General features: G+C 38.5%; 1 pseudogene; it reads left to right on the top strand.

Annotated features, from left to right (window-relative positions):
* LOC149203073 (uncharacterized) overlaps positions 1–11227 on the top strand; it is a 67171-nt pseudogene extending 55944 nt beyond the window's left edge.
* Positions 11228–15621: the final 4394 nt, after the last annotated feature.

Genomic DNA, 15621 nt, shown 5'->3' with positions numbered 1-15621 from the left:
ACACTGTGACTAGATCCAGCCTGAGATTCAACTGCCATTGTTAACAGCTTTCTTCTTCTTTACGATCTAGTTTCAACCATCCAACAGCTTCACCAAGATGCCTACAACCTGAACCAGCCCTTGTTCCACTTGTATGTGAAACAACATCCTTCACCTGCAAGTACTTGCTTCACTGTTACCAACTGTCAAGTGTATACACACCTGCTTCACCCAGCTTCCTGCAAGACTCCTCCAAGTCTTCAGATAAGCTCTGATACTAACTGTCACGACGCCAGAGACGACGGTAGTCTTTCAACTGTTCTTGGCAAGGTGCGGCACCACCGAACACTTTCTTTTCACCAATACTTATGTTCGTGGACTACACCTAACCACTTATCCTACTTAGTTTGTGTTTCGCAACCAAGTATTATTAATGTTTCCTTTATACCAATGAACACCCATACACATTCATTATCATCAGCAATTATAAACGAAGAACAAAATTGCATAGTATAAAGGGAGGGGCAACTCCCTGAACAATGAGTCTGCCTGAATAATATATTATACAATCTTCAATATTACAAAGATTTACAAGTATACTTGGAAACACCAGGTTTCATACTTAGCCAAATTTACAACCTTGTCACACCTTCGTGCGACAACGAAGATTTCCTTGCCCAAGGAGGGCGGGCGTGCCCTCTCACGAGCTACCTTCTGCACTTCACAACCGAACCTTGTTTTCGTGCACGACAGGTGGGTGACTCCACCAAGTCACCAAGACACCCCCTTCGCACAACTGGCTTCACCAACGTTTCACCATGCACCCGGCTTCACCATGTTCCACCATTCTCCAACTTCGCACCGGCGGGCGACTCACCAAGTCTCCACCGTTTACCCTTGCACAACGAGCGAGCGCTCACCTGAGCTACCAAGACAACCATGCCAAGTCTCACCCAAAATCGAGATATGTGCTACCTCCGTACGGCCTTGCCCAAGAGTGGGCAGATTACCAAAATCTGCGCCTTTCCTTCTTGCTGCGTCCACCTACTAGATCTGTGCACTTCTCTTCATGATGAGCGAAGTTGTTGATTGTCCAAATGAGCTCCAACGCGTGCTAGTTTATACGAGTGGCAGGGCGAGGTCTTGGATACCCAGTGGACCTGCCCACGCCCTCATCTCCATCGCAAACATCTCCAAAACATGAGTCGGCCTTTGTCCAAATGCCCACAAGTGTAGTTGGCCTTGCTACGTTTGTTGGTCAGTCGTGGGTTGAGCGTTCATGCTCCCCACGCATATAAAACACCTCGCTCTCCTCCTTTATGCGTTCATTATCATATGAATTCATCGCATTGTAAGTCTGAGCTTCGCACTTCATCAAACCCACGCGCCTGAGGGATGAACCAACTCGTCGCACCAATCAGGAGGTCGTGCCAAGGACTGCAGGTCCTTACACCCTTCCTTGGCTCTCCTCGGCTCTCCAGGCTCCTCCACTCTCTAACGTTACCACACTTTCTCACAACTAAGTGACACTCTCTCTCTATTTTAACATAGTGGCACACCATAAGACCTTTTCACTATGTTGCTTTCCCACAATAGCGTTACTCATGCTCTCTGCACACTCAACACACAACTATTCTTTTAACAAAACCCCAGTTAGCTCAATACTCACTGTAATCAAACACTCAGCACCACAATTGGTCTCATGCAACGATTTACCGTTCCACTTCTCCTCACAGCGCACCTGACCTCTGATACCATATCAGAGAACGCAGACACAGGATTGAACACAAACACACAAGCTTGGATTTCACATTGCCAAATAATGATTTTGTACACGGTGATGAAGGTTCTTGAATGTCGGTGGTGATGGCTTCCTCAAGAAGCTAACTGAACTCTCGAAACCCTATCCTGAACTCTCCAGAAGAAACTAGACATAAACTAGACAACGCATTGAATGCACACGGTGGTTGGAATTAATGTTTTCCAACAATAATTATTAGGCTTAAGATAAAAACCAAGATATTTAAATCCCGTCTCGAATGCTAAGTTCTGTAGAGGGAGAAAGGACTGAATTTATGTTGGAATGTGAGGCTTGACAACATGTTGATGGAAAGAGGATTTTGTGAGATTAATGTCCATTCCAGTAGCATTGCAAAAGAGAAGTATGCATCTGTGGAAAGCCCGTCATTCGGCTCCAAAACCTAGCCCCTCTAGCAGAACATCATCTACAAACAATAAGTGGGTGATGTGGACATTTTTAGATAACTTTATGCCTTTTACATTGCTAGCTTACTTTTCATTCAACAAAAGGCAGCTCAGACCTTCCATCACTAGCAAAAACAAAAGAGAGGATAACAAGTATCCCTGTCTTAGCCTCTGGGAGATGGTAAAATTTCTAAAGGGCGACCCATTGATTAAGTTTGAATAATTTTCTAAGGTAACACAACCTATAATCCAATTTGTCACTTCCAACCCTAACCGTATTTGAAAAAGGAGACAAGTCTAAAAAACGTCCAGTTGACTTTATCAAAAGCTTTGTTCAAATCCATTTTGGGCATTATTGCCTTTTGTTTCCTTGTTTTAATAGAGTGCATAGCTTCTTGAGCAATGCCTATGGCATTGTGTATCTGTTTGTTGGAAAATATGCCAAATTGGTTGGGAGCCATCTTCTTAGCAAGAAAACTTTTAATTTTATATGAAATGATCTTGTAGATGAGCTTATACACCAGATTACACAATGAAATAGGCCAGAAATCCAAAAGGGTCTTAAACTTGGAAAATTTAGAGATTAAACTTATGTCGATAATCGCTGAGACTTTCCGTGTCTTCTAGATTGTTCTACATTTGACAGAGGTATGGTCCCATAATATCGAAAAAGGACAGGAAAAATTCCACTGTACCATAATATAGTTGCAACTTGCAAAACAACCTCTTCCACTTATAGAAGCCCACCTCTTAATGCTCATTAGTTTTTTTCTTATTCACCATGGATTTTGCAGAATTGCCTCCATTTATTTGGTCCCGTGAGTAGCAGATATTTGAGAAAAGGTAGAGTCAGTCGAAATTTGAAATTTAGTATCTGTTTTTGACTTTACAGTCTATGTTAACAAGTGTAGATTGGGGCAGAAGATAGGAGTCTGCGTCAAATATCAATTGCGGCAAGCAAATGGCAACTAGACAAAGGCTTAAATAAAACATAGGAATTTACTAATGGAAAAACAGAGTAAAAATAAAATGGTTGCAGTAAAGCTAATCGTGAAAGTTTAAAACCACATTTCAACAAAAACATACTTTGTATTATATTTTAAGACATAGGAAAATACATAAGCATGATAAATTGGATGTTGCTGCTCCAAGTAAAAATAAAAATTCTTAGCTTATTTTCACCTACCAATATTTTCTCCATGATTTGCGCCTCACTACCTCTCACAGTTACACACTAGACTCCTCTCAACTTGCTCAACTATACAAATGACTTTTACATTCATATTTATCCAAACATTACATTTTGATTCGTTAATTTATAACAGAGGAAATATTTAATACAAATATATGCGATTAATGATTTGTGCCTCACTACCTCTCACACTAGACTCCTCTCAACTTCTCAACTATACAAATGACTTTTACATTCATATTTATCCAAACATTACACTTTGACTCCAAACATTACACTTTGACTCGTTAATTTATAACAGAGGAAATATTTAATACAATTATATGCGATTTTAGATAATAAATGATTTTATGAACTTGCAGCGGTTGTGGAATGAATGTTTCACATAAGTATTTGCCAAACTTCATTAAGTGATTTAAGTCGTTGATGTGTTGCGAAATAGTCAGCGCTGATCACCTAGACAAATATTGTTTGACAGTACTAGTTTGATATTCTTTCATGGACAACAGCTAACCAAGCCGAGATGTATGATTTCTTTTCCAAACGCGTTAATTTGTCTTGCAGCTTTATTTTCAAATCGGCCAATGCAATATGTCATCTTTACTTTAATTTTCCTTCCGTTCTTGCTCTTGTAGAATATTTCCACTGATTTTGTATCTGTTTTTTATGAACGCAACCGTCATTCAAGACCTTTCTGTTGAGATTTTCTGTTTTAGAAGAAATAGGCAAAAATCCCAGTGTGTGACAACAATAGAAATCTGTTGTTGGATTAGCTCCAGGTTGTTGGGAGAGAATTAATGCATCCTAAATTTGATGTGAGAGGCAGTTAGATTCTCCTTGCTATAAAATAGGTAGTCATACAGATAGCTAGGTGTAGTGTGAGAGTTTGATTTTGTAATCTCCTGTTTGATTAATAAGATTGCCGATGCCTATGTTTGGTGGACGTAGCCCAGATTGGTTGGGTGAACCACGTTAATTCCTGTGTCTTTATGTGCTTGATTTATTTGATGTGTATATGTTTTATTGTTAGCTGTGCATCTGATCTCCAACAAGTGGTATCAGAGCAAGTTGGAGGAGCGAGCAGCGGTAAGGAGGTACTGTGGATTGGTACGTTGGTGATCAGCCTGTCCTGCGCGCTGTCTAGTGTGCCTGTGTGTTGGATCAGGCAACGGTGATGCTCGCTAAAGACTTAACACGATTGCCAAATAAGCAATTCAGATACGCCCCACGTGACATTGTTTGTTGCGGTGGAGTAAACAATTGTTGCGTGGGCTGTTGGTAAACGTTTGCTGTACGTTGGAAAACGATTGCTGCGTGGGAGGTTTAAACAGCGTTGGAACAGCCATATGTAACAGCATTTCCACCACATGGTGATTCCACCATAACGGAGTATATCCAATACCACACGTGACTGCGTACGTGGAGTGGATATTTAAAAACGGCGTGGATATATATTTAAAAACGGCGTGGATAGATATTGGTGCTGCGTGGAGAGTCTACGTATTACCTGCTGGTGCGATTACATGCTGAAAGGAAGCAGTAGGTTTACGATCAGGGCAACCAACGTACATATGAGGTAAAGTACCGTTTTGAATCTTTGAAAATGGTTCGTGATACCTGGTCTGATAATCAGTTTTGCGCGGTATGAATGGAAGAAATTTGATACGGAAATCACATTCAACTGTTTTTTTTTTGTTTGTCCTTCTAAAGTTTTGTAGAGCCGGTACATTTGAGTTCTACAAGTCGATGATTCTGAAAATTTAATCATTGAGAATCGCTTTGGATGTGATTTATATAGTCAAAGGTGTGTAATGCCCAGAACGCGCTGACAGCAGTGATATTATTTTTGTTTTGGGATTGGCGCAGGTAATGCAATCACAGTCGCGCCAACCAATTGAATTAGTGCGGTAATGAATTAATTAAGTGCGCCAATGCGCTAATGAGCCTATAGGCACGCATTTGAGTGGAATTCTCGCGCCATTTTGTCATCACTTACAACGTTTTTTAATTGGCGCAGTTCTTGTAGTTATTTGCAAGCGCCATTTGTTTTTTTACATTGAAATCTGAGGTTTAAACAACAATACATAGGGGGTTGTTTTTTTTTAAAAGGGCGAAGATAATCTGAGGCATAGGCATTTATTGAGATTCATTTTTTGTTTTTTGTTAAATTGAAATTGGAGATTCTTTGTTTTAGACGAGATGGAGAAAACTCAGAGTGCCTGATTCGAAATCGAGAAATTTAATGGCAAAAATAATTTCGAGATCTGGAAGGTAAAGATGCATGATCTGCTGGTACAGCAGGGCATGGCAAAAGCGTTGTTGGGCAGGTCCAAATTGCCTTACCCCGTGACAGATGATGAGTGGAATGAATTGGATGGAAGAGCCTTGAGTGGAATTCGGTTGTGTTTGGCTGATGATGTTTTATTTAACATCGTGTCAGAAAAGACTGCAACTGGTTTGTGGACGAAGTTGGAGAAGCTGTATATGACGAAATCCTTGACAAATCGGATTCTCCTGAAGCGGCAGCTATATAGTCTGCGAATGAAGGAAGGTACTTCCATTACTGACCATTTAAATGTTTTTAATACTTTAATGGTGCAATTAGAAAGCATAGAAGTAAAGATTGATGGCGAGGATAAAGCCATAACTTTATTGTGCTCATTGCCTGAGTCGTGGGATCATTTTGTCACGTCTATAAGTCTTAGTTCATCCGAAACCATTGAATTTGATGATGTCGTCGGAGCTTTGTTGTCCGAGGAAACCAGGAAGCGGTCGAATGCTGACACCTCTACATCAGAGGCAATGATGGCTAGAGGTCGTTCTAGAGAAAGACGCTCTGGTAAGCGCAACGATTCGTGTTCAAAGTCCAAGGGGAAGAAGAGTAAAGTCAAGTGCTGGTTCTGCGGCAAATCAGGGCATTTGAAGAAGGATTACTGGAAGCGACAACAAACTTCTAAAGAAGCTTCATCGACAGAAAAGAAGGAAGCAAACATGACTGATACAGGTTCAGTATCTGGTTCAGGTATGAGCGACGAAGTCTTGTCAGTTAATTTGTCAAATCATGATCAACATTGGTTGCTAGATTCCGGTGCATCAAACCACATGTGTATTCATAGAGACTGGTTTAAGACATATAGATCAGTGAATGATGGAGTCGTGTACATGGGTAATGATGTCACATCTACTATTGTGGGAATAGGGAGTATACAGCTGCAAATGTTTGATGGGACAACCAAAATGTTAATTGATGTAAGACATGTACCAGATTTAAGAAAAAATCTAATTTCACTGGGGGCACTTGATACAAATGGATATAAAACTGTCATTCAAGGTGGAGTAATGAAAATTTACAAAGGTATTTTACTAGTAATGAAAGCTAAGAAAGTAGGAAATCTGTTTCAGTTAGAAGGAAGAACAGGGTCAGTTCATGTGTCTACGGTGTCTGAATAGGACAGTAGTTCCATTCGCCTATGGCATCAGAGGTTAGGCCAGATGAGCGAAAGAGGGTTAAAGATTTTGGCTGATCGCAAGTTACTTCCTAATCTAAGATCTGGAAAGTTAGATTTCTGTAAACATTGTCTGTTTGGCAAACAAAGTAAACAAAAGTTTAAAACAGACAAACATACTAGTAAAGGAATACTTGATTATATCCATTCAGATGTTTGGGGTCCAGCACCTACAACCTCGTATGGTGGCTCGTCGTATTTTGTGTCGTTTATTGATGACTTTTCTAGGAAAGTATGGGTCTATATGTTAAAAAGGAAGTCTGATGTGTTTTCTGTTTTCAAGCAGTTTAGAGCATTGGTAGAAAACAACACTGGTAGAACAATAAAATGTTTAAGAACTGACAATGGTGGTGAGTTTACTTCCAAGGAGTTTGACAGCTATTGCAAGGATGCAGGGATCGAGAGACATAAGACCACGGTTTATACTCCTCAGCAGAATGGAGTTGCTGAACGCATGAACAGGACTCTTCTAGAGAGAGCAAGGAGTATGCTGAGTAACGCCGGGTTGCAAAAGGAGTTGTGGACGGAAGCGGTGGCAACAACTTGTTATGTGATAAACCGATCTCCATCAATGGCAACAGGCTGCAAGATTCCGCAAGAGGTATGGAAAGGACACCCTTGTGACTATTCTAAACTCAGAGTATTTGGTTGTGATGCATATGCTCTAGTGCCTAAACATCAGCGAACTAAATTAGATCCGAAATCGAAAAGGTATGTCTTTGTTGGGTATGGTGATGGAACAAAGGGATTTAGATTGTGGGATCCTACTACCCGCAAAATCATCATCAACAGAGATGTAAAGTTTGATGAATCCTCTCTTGTACAATTAGATGTAGATAATAAATTGAAACAGGATGATGTATCTGATTTTCAGCACATTCAGTTTGACAGCACTTCTGATGATAGTCATGATGACCATAGTTCAGATTCTAGTCATGAACAGGTTTCAGAGTCAGATTATGAACAGGGTTCAGATGGAGGTCATGAACAGGTCTCAGATGGCGATCATGAAGAAGTTCCTACAGATGATAGACAGCCAATTGTGGAAGCACCAGAAACATCCTTAAGGAGGTCTGCACGGATCAAACGTCCTTCGAGAAGGTATGATGATTATGTTACTTCAGTTGCTTTGACCGCTAATGATGATGAACCTTTGTGTTATCAGGAAGCTGTAGAAGGTTCAAAGAGTGACAAATGGAAAGCAGCCATGAAGGAAGAAATAATGGCCTTAGGTAAGAATGACACATGGGATCTGGTTGAACTTCCCAAAGGCAGGAAAACTGTGGGATGTAAGTGGGTGTTCAAGGTGAAACGGGGTATGAATGATACGGAAGATAGGTACAAAGCGAGACTGGTTGCAAAAGGGTTTTCTCAGAAAGCCGGTATTGACTTTCATGAGATTTTTTCACCAGTGGTTAAAATTGTTTCAATTAGAATTGTGTTAGCATTAGTGGCTTTGCTTGATTTAGAGTTGCAGCAATTAGATGTTAAGACTGCATTTCTACATGGAGACTTAGATGAGGAAATATATATGGAACAACCGGAAGGGTTTTTTCATCATCGCAATGAGAAATTTGTTTGCGGGCTCAAGAAGTCATTATATGGCCTGAAGCAGTCGCCGCGGCAGTGGTATAAGAAGTTTGATTCTTTCATGTTGAGTCAGAAATATGTAAGAAGTGAATATGATCATTGTGTTTACTTTAAGCAGTTAAGTAATGGCATGTTCATTATCTTAGTGTTGTATGTTGTTGATATGCTTTTAGCAAGCAAAAGCATTGAAGAAATCAATAGGTTGAAGACTCAGATGGCAAAGACGTTTGATATGAAAGATCTAGGAGCAGCAAGACAAATTTTGGGCATGGAGATTTTCAGAGACAGGGGCAATGGTAAGCTGTGGCTATCACAACAAAAGTATGTTGAGAAAATACTTTTGAGGTTTGGTATGAATAATGTGAAGCCTGTGTCAATCCCTTTAGCTTCTCATTTCAAGCTTTCTTCCAGTTTATGTCCTAATACAGAAGAAGAAAAGGATTATATGTCTCGAATTCCGTATGCCAATGTAGTATGATGTTTGATGTATGCGATGGTGTGTACGCGACCAGATATTTCACATGCAGTTGGGGTTGTCAGCAGGTATATGGCAAATCCGGGTAAAGAACACTGGTCAACAGTGAAATGGGTGCTTCGGTATTTGAGAGGCACAAGTAGTTATTGTATTACTACAATAAGAGTAGTGAATCTGTTTGCGGATATGTTGATTCTGATTTTGCAGGTGATTTGGATAAGAGAAGGTCAACTTCAGGATATGTCTTTACTCTTGCAGGTGGAGCTATTAACTGGATGTCAAAGCTACAAAACATTGTTGCTTTATCCACTACTGAAGCAGAATACATCGCTGCTTCGCATGCTTGCAAAGAGGCGGTTTGGTTGAAAGGTTTGCTTGGTGAGTTTGGTAGGTTACAGGACAACATCAGGTTACTTTGTGATAGTCAAAGTGCAATACATTTGGCTAAGAATCCGGCCTATCATAGTAAATCAAAGCATATTCCAATCGAGTATCATTTTGTAAGACAGGTTATCACTGAAATGGGAGTCTCTCTTAAAAAGGTGCATACAAAGGAAAATTGTGCAGACATGTTCACGAAACCAGTTTTGTTAGAGAAGCTACGTTGGTGTTTGGCTTCTCTTGGCTTGCAGAAAAGATAAAAATAATAAACAAACAGGGCATCAGGCTAATTGTTGTCAAGGTGGAGATTGTTGAGATTTTCTGTTTTAGACGAAATAGGCAAAAATCCCAGTGTGTGACAACAATAGAAATCTGTTGCTGGATTAGCTCCAGGTTGTTGGGAGAGAATTAATGCATCCTAAATTTGATGTGAGAGGCAGTTAGATTCTCCTTGCTATAAAATAGGTAGTCATACGGATAGCTGGGTGTAGTGTGAGAGTTTGATTTTGTAATTTCCTATTTGATTAATAAGATTGCCGATGCCTATGTTTGGTGGACGTAGCCCAGATTGGTTGGGTGAACCACGTTAATTCCTGTGTCTTTATGTGCTTGATTTATCTGCTGTGTATATGTTTTATTGTTAGCTGTGCATCTGATCTCCAACACTTTCGGGGATAAAACCGGAGATGCTGCAAAAGGTGCTTTCCTCGATCAGACTTTCCGAGGACAGGAAGGCTGATTTTGCTCCTTTCAATCGTAAGGCCGAGGGCTTTGATGAACAATCTGAGGCATCGAGTCACAAGAAAATGTTGGAATTGTTTCCCATAAAGCCCGATTCCTGTCTCGGTTCTAACCCCATAGTTACAGAAAATAAAATAACTTTGCCGTTTGCAATCGCCCAAACTGACCAGAATTCGAGGTATTTCCATGTCCACAGATTTTTCATTTTATTTCTTTCGGAATCCTTCCTACCAATACGAGCTAACTTTCTGTTTTCTGCACTATTTTCCGCAGATCTGTTCCAGCGAAAGCTCTGGAGCAACTGTCAAGAACTCAACTCACTATTTTTTATAACGGAGCGATGAATGTTTACAATGTGTCGCCTGGAAAGGTATTATTCAGTCCGAGAAATAAATTTAATGCATTAACAGCAAATTTATGTAATTTTTCACAAAATGTTTGAATCTTTAGCCTTCTTCACAAAATGTTTGAATCTTTAGCCTTCATGTTTTATGTAATTTTTCACAAAATGTTTGAATCTTTAGCCTTCTTTGCCACTTTTTCCATTTTCTTGGCAGGCTCAAGGCATTATGAAGCTTGCTAGCGCTAATAGCTCGAAGAACACAAGAACATCTACGATTTCCTGCAGTAAAATCGAACAAATACACTGCCTTCCAAACCTGTATCGAACACTGTCAATGAAAATCAACCTCAGACACCGCCAGTAGGTAAGACGCGTAAAGCACATTACAGAATGTGAAAAGATAGAAAGGCTTTTAAAATATAGAATTGTTTCTAACATGGTTTCCGTGTTGCGGGTGCAGGCCTGGAAATAGCCAGGAAATTATCTCTGCAAAGCTTCCTCCGAAAGCGAAAGGAGAGGTACCGAATCATACTCTAAATCGTCAACAATTTATTCTGCTTGTATTTAGAAGGTTGAATAGTTTATGAAATAGTAAATGATTTACCAATTATGTTTAAGGAAATTTAAATGATTGAATAAAGAAACACGTATTAACTTGAACAAGGATTTTAGTGCGAGTACAGATTCAACAGCGTGGCTCCTTACACCACGATAAAGTCGGCGACATTAAGAAGGAATCAGAGGACCAGATCATTCTCTCTTTGGCTGCTTGATCACAAAATTATAAAATGTCCATCCACGCTGTTGACTTTTAAATCTACGACGTGATGATACTAACTGTATCACGCCACAATTCTTATACATTTAACCAGATTGTTTTTATCGACTTTCTTACTCAGCATTGAAAAAAGATTGATGATTGAAGCCCTTTGCCTTAGCCGTCTATTGTGAGACGCGGGTTCACTTTCCTTTGAATCCATCAAGATTAGACTCCGTCAGTTAAGTAGACGGAGCTTTGAATCCATCAAGATTAGACTCCGTCAGTTAAGTAGACGGAGCGTGAGGCCTATTCGATTACTGCGGAAAAAAAAAACAACGAAATTCATGCGTTTTGTATGTTACCTAATACCTATTACCATCCGGCGTGATAACCTAAACTAACGCGTAGTCTAACGAGGCAGAGGAGTAGCTCGGAAAGTTATGGAAATTTCTGTTATATTTAGATAAAATCCGGCAAGGATTTTTGTAAATCTAAGTTATTGTTGTTAAACTTCAAAATTTTAGGTGATTTTGACGATTTTGATGGTGCTGAATCCATTTCCACCATAAAAAACATGATTCAAACACTGCCTCTACAAGATTTTTTGAAATTTTTTTTACTCAGATTCCGACCACTTTTGGCCGTCCGAACAATTCTTCCGCCTCGTTAGAGGACTCCACTACCTAAACTAATAGTTGGCAGTTTTGTCTCCAATCAGTGGGAGCCGATCATCAAGCTCCATTGCATTCCTTCTACGATTTAGTGTACATATTAGAAAAATATAAAATTACTTTTTATCAATGGAATTGTTTTTAGTGTGATTTTTGATTTTTTTAGCGTTGGAAAAAATTAAATTGGTTTTTTAAGATATATAGATTCAGTATCAAAAATTTTAAAACATTTTGATTGTAAAGAGATTATTCTATCAAATTTGTAATTTCAATAAATTATTGCTAATAAAAATTAGAAAAAAATCTACTTAAAATATCCGAAAAATCACACTAAAAATAACTGGCTTAGTGTATACTTTCTGACCGTTCCAATCATACCATTACCCGACTCTCATCTGGTCCTCCACCGTTGGTTTAATAAAAGGATTACGATATTGGCTTTTCCCATAATATATTTATGAGAAAGTGTCTCCGGTATTTGTATAAAATTTTAATGATGTTTATTTATGATTATATTTATTTCATTAATTTAATGATATTTGTTTCTGATTATGTTGGTTTATGTTTATATGATATAAAGTGCGTGTTGTAGGTTTAAAATAAAAATGATGCTGAAATAATAGATGTAAAACTGTTAAAAATAAAAAAAGAAAAAAGTGTTTTGTAATATTGTAGAAAATTACAAACAATCTTGACCAAAAAAACAAACAGAGAAAAAACTATTATTGTATTAATTTTTTTCTAGTAGATTGAGAGAGAAGTATTTTAAGACAATTATAAACAAGTTGTTGGACATATTTACTTATAGAGAGACATTGTTAAGAGCTTGGACCTCTTTAGGACAAAAAACTATAAACCTATGAGAATTGGAATTTCTCTTTTGCTCTTTAAAAAATATGTATCCTCTTTCCATTGAGAGAGCCCTCTTTCCATGTATTCGCATGTGTGTTTCATTCCTTATGTATGTGTTGAAAAGAGAGATAATGAAAAAAATTCTTCATGCAGGTTATCTTATCCTTCCAGTAAGACAAATTTAATATTTGCAAGTTTTTTTTAGCTTGATAACCAATCAATTATGCATTTAGACTCACCACAAACTTGTAAAATAACACATTTTTTTGTAGGAAGAAGAAAATAAGAGAGGCCAATAAGAAATGATTTATGCCTTAGTGTTTGTCTTAGTTCCAATGTTCAACCAATATGGAAAGAGAGAGGACTAGGGGTCCTAATATAGCAAACACCTCTATATCACCACCTCCACATTTGTCTGTTTGTGATGCACCATCATAAAAGTGAACATTGCAGACCTAGGATATCATGGGAAAACAATTTTCTGAAATTTCAGGGATTTACGAGTCTCTTGTACTCGAAGAAGTAACCTATAATTTGAGGTTGAGAATATTCAGTTTTAATGGTCAATCCTTCAAAAATGAATTTATTTCTCACCTTCCAAATGCCCCATGAAGAAAAATAGGCAAGTTTTTGAAGATATCTATCTTTTGATCCCACTTATGGAGGCAGGAATCGAAAGAATAGGTTGGAACAATGTCTTGAAGCCTAAGAAAATATAAGGCATATTTCCATACCACTTTGGTAAAGGAGTAATGAATAAAGAATTGCTCCATAGGTTCAGGCCCACTCTTACAAAGACAATAAACATTTGGGCCAAAAAATTCGCTCTGTTGAGGATTGCCTCATGTAAGTATATGGTTTCCTAGAGAGAGGCAGCAAAAGAACTAAAGTTTCTAAGGTAAAGTTCATTTCAATATCTTTCTATATCACCAAATATATCTATGTTCTAGTGAAGAAGAGGAGATGGAATCATAGGTCAATTTAGCATAAACCTATCGTGAAGAGGTATTCCAGCTCCAGGCAATGCAATCCTCTTCATTGTTTAAGTAAATCCCATTATAATATAGAACTTGTAACATACTTAATTTTCACACCAAAAAAAATAAAATTCCTTTCTATTTTTAACTGATTTGTAACATTGCAAATATTAGCTATTGTGTTTTGTATGTGCATAAGCCTCAACTTATGGCTATAATGGTTTACAACCTTGGGTTTGTATAATTATTCCTATATATTAAAATTTGTTCTATCCTCGACTTTATATTGTTCCTTATCAAGGTTCCCATTTTGATGTATCCATCTTGTTACACTCCCATATCTACTTAATTAAAATATCCATATTAGGTTGAATAGTCCATAGAAACTATATGAACTAGCACTATATCAAAGTTTCCAAGCGCATACAATATACACACTATGGTTTAATACACTTGTTCTATGGTTTTTTTAAACCTTGAATTTCATGACTTATAGAAAGCATGTGGGGTAATTGTGGATAACCTTTAAACTGGGGTTGGCATGCGATGGATACTTGACACATCCATCCTATCCCATGCGACCCTACCCATGTGATAATCAAGTGAATATTGTACCGGGGAAATTTTGAGAGTGGCAATCTGTTTGTGGTTGATCGAAGGGTTAAGATTGATTCTCCTCAACCCTAATTGACTACCCTACTTTCTCTCATTCATTTTATTTTTCATTTTGCTTTTTGGTCCTCAGCACAACATCGCTCTATTTTTAGGGTTTCCAACAACCCTGGTTCGATTTCTATGGTCATTCATCCCTTGTTGCCTCTGTCATTTCCTTGCTATGACGTCTATCGTCATCGGAGAACTTGAAATGCTCGTTCAGGTACCAGATTTATACCTGTTAGGTCATTTTAATACTAGTGATGCCTCCATTACTATTGTAGTTGTGTCCCTTATTAATATTGTTGTGCCCATATTGTCCCCATATTGTTATTACTATGCCCCATATAATCCCTCTATTGTTATTTTTGTGCCTTCATATTATTATTGTTAGGTCGGCTTGGTTATATTGTGACCCCTTAGACTCCTATATATAGAAAGGAGGTTTTGTCATTTGAATCATCCAAGAATTGTTCATTTTTGTAATGTAAAGGAGGTTTCCTAATCCGGATCTTGGGGGGAGGCCCCCAAGATCTAAGAGATTGAAATGGATCTTGGTAGGAGAGACCCCCAAGATCTGAAAACTTGAATTGCCAAAAGAAAAAAAGAGGAGAATGCCCCATAAACAAAACCACAAAGAAATTTTTTATTAAAACCGATAATAACTGTAAAGCTTACACACAGTAATGGAAATAAACCAGCTAGGGCGATGGTAGCTTATCTCTGAGAAGAGATGTGGCGGCTACATGCCTCTGAACTGTAAAGGCTACATTGTGGCAGAAAATCTGTCCTTTTACAAAATGTGACTTGTTACTTATAGTATTTTCCAGTTACAATACCACGGGTCAATTCCATGGGTGAATGAATACCATGGGTGGATTTTACAATACCACGGGCGGATGCCATTTACAATACCATGAGTAAATTCCATGGGTTGATGAATAATATGGGTGGATGAGTACCATGGGTTGATGCCATTTTCCATTCGGTTCATTCCTCCCTCCTTAAGAAGCAATGGTCTCCATTGCGTAAAGTTCCCTCCTGCAAAGCCTTTGTTGAATATGAAGAGCCACTGAAGATAAGGGTTTTATGTGGTTAACCCAAAACCCTGATAAACGAAGATCCGAGGATAGAGATACCCTGTAATGCTTGTGACCAACTGTGATTCTGATAGTGTGCGGCCTAGCAAATGGACTTCGATGACAAGGATTTTATGCGGTTGACCCATAACCATGATGTTGGTTGCTAATGAAGTAGCAGGCGCCTAAATAGCCTGGGGTGGGAGGGCACGTCTC

Source organism: Pinus tabuliformis, chromosome 2_1 (assembly GCF_031772625.1).
Source record: "Pinus tabuliformis cultivar Carrire ecotype Pingquan chromosome 2_1, CPIR1, whole genome shotgun sequence".
Lineage (NCBI taxonomy): Eukaryota > Viridiplantae > Streptophyta > Pinopsida > Pinales > Pinaceae > Pinus > Pinus tabuliformis.
This window is presented reverse-complemented; position numbering and strand designations above follow the sequence as displayed.